Source organism: Bison bison, unplaced genomic scaffold, assembly GCF_000754665.1.
Source record: "Bison bison bison isolate TAMUID 2011002044 unplaced genomic scaffold, Bison_UMD1.0 scf7180017864293, whole genome shotgun sequence".
NCBI classification, from domain to species: domain Eukaryota; kingdom Metazoa; phylum Chordata; class Mammalia; order Artiodactyla; family Bovidae; genus Bison; species Bison bison.
The window spans coordinates 1,921,622-1,923,974 of record NW_011494865.1 but is presented as its reverse complement, the minus strand read 5'-3'; positions in this window follow the sequence as shown (position 1 = coordinate 1,923,974).

The following is a 2,353-nucleotide window of genomic DNA, read 5'->3' as shown; positions in this document are numbered from 1 at the left end:
TATTAAAAAAAAAAAAATCTCTCCCTGGAGGGGTGCAGCGAGGTCTGAGGGTGCTCAGTGGGCTCCTCCCTGGTGAGGCGCTCGTCCCTTGGGGTCAACTCAGCGAGGGAGAGGAAGCCACGGCCCCACGTCCTCGGGGTGTGACTCCCAGGGGGCCTTGCTCTGTTCTGTCCACCGTTTTATCACCCTGGTCTAGTGTTAAGAGCAGGGTGTCGGGAGCCAGCCAGAGTTGTGCCTCAGTGTCTTTGTGCCATTGAGATAATACTAGTGCCTCACGAGCCGGTTGTTGTGAAGCTGCGGTGAGTGGCTAGAGAACAGGGTCTGGCATGTGAGAAGCCTGTGTGTCCTGGGATTATTCTTAGAGTTTCTTGCCCACGTGTTTATCAAGGATCTCCAAATGTGCATGAAGACCCCAAGGTTCTTTCCCATATGACCCGGCACTTCTGCTCCTAGGCGTGGACCCAAGAGAAGCAGAAACACACAGAAATCCGTACAGGGATGTTCAGAGCGGATTATTCATCATACCAAATGGGGGGACCAACCGAGTTGTCTTGGCAGCTGGATGAGTTGACAAACAAAATGTGGGATATCTGTACCATGAAATGTTACTGGTCAATACAAAGAAATAAAGTGTGTTTTAAAATTGAAGCATAGCTGATTTACAGTATTGTGTTAGTGTCAGGGGAACAGCAAAATGAGTCAGGTATGCATATATGTGTCTGTTCTTTTTCAGTTTCTTTTGCATTGTAGGTTATTACAAAATGTTGAGTACAGTTCCCAGTGCTGTACGGTAGATCCCTATTGGTTATCTATTTTATATATAGTGGTGTGTATATATTAATCCCCAACTCCCAATTTATCCCCCTCCCCAAGGGATGAGGTACCGATATTGGAACCGATCGGTGTCATTTCAGGGGGGCTCTGAAGAGCTGTGGTACCCCGTCCTTTATGTCTCACTGCAGAGAACTCAGCAAGAGCAAAGTGGGAGATAAGAAGTGACTTATCAGAATAGCTTGCGAGGCTTCCATGCGGGTGGGTGAGAAGTGCCACGCCCTGAGAACTTACTGGGTACAGTTTTATAATCAAAGGAAAAGTGGGGAGGGGGAGAAGACCTTCTTTGTCTTTCTCGAGTAAACATCATGGTGCCATCATCAACTCTTCCTCCACGTCGGACAAAGGCGTTTTGTCCCTACGTGGTCGAGCTGGGCCCACAAATTATTGTTTTCCTCTGTGTGTGCAGTGAGCGTGTCCCAGAACCATTACATTATTGAGCTCACTGCCCGGGATGTGGCCTCATGGCACCACTGTTTTAGTGTTTTGGGTGCTTGTCTTGGGCTTCTGTCTCATGGTTTTGTTGATAAGCAAGCCCGCTTGGTTTTGTGGTTAAGCAAACCTGCTTTCTCGAGTAATCATTAACTTTACAGGGGTCTCCCATATTTTTCTACTTACAGTCACCTAGTGGAATTAACTAATAAATCACCTATTTTGTCCCTTCAGGTCCTTGCTGGTTATCTATTTTATACATAGTGGTGTGTACATGTTAATCCTAAACTCCTAATTCATCCCCCTCCCCAAGAACTGAAGTACTGATACGTGCTACAATGTGGGTGAACCTTGACACCCTGACCCTAAGGAGACGAGAGGCCCTAATATACAAGATAGCACTCACAGGAAACGTTCAACATAGGCAAATCTGTAGAGACAGAAAGATTAGTGGGGCCCCTTGGACTGCAAGGAGATCAAACCAGTCAATTTTAAAGGAAATCCGTTCTGAATATTCTTTGGAAGGACTGATGCTGAAGCTGGAACTCCAATCCTTTGGCCACCTGATGAGAAGAACTGATTCACTGGAAAAACCCTGATGCTGGGAAAGATTGAAGGCAGGAGGAGAAGGGGATGACAGAGGATGAGATGGTTGGATGGCATCACCGACTGGATGAACATGAGTTTGAGTAAACTCCGGGAGTTGGTGATGGACAGGGAGGTCTGGTGTGCTACAGTCCAGGGGGTTGCAAAGAGTTGGACACGACTGAGCGACTGAAATGAGCTGAACTGAGGCTGTGGGGAGCAGAATGAGGAACAGGATAGTGATAGTAAAGGGTGCAGGGTTTCTGTCTGAGCTGATGAAAATGTTCTAAAATTGACTGTGTGGTGGTTGTACAACTTTGAATATACTAAAAATTATTGAAATGTTCACTTAAAATGGGTGAACTGTATGATATGTGAGTTAAAAAAAAAAAACATTTGGCCACACCGTGGGATCTTAGTTCCCCAGCCGGGGATCAAACCCCTGCCCCCTGCAGTGGAAGTGTGGAGTGTTAACCACTGGACCACTAGGGAATTCCCTGGCCTC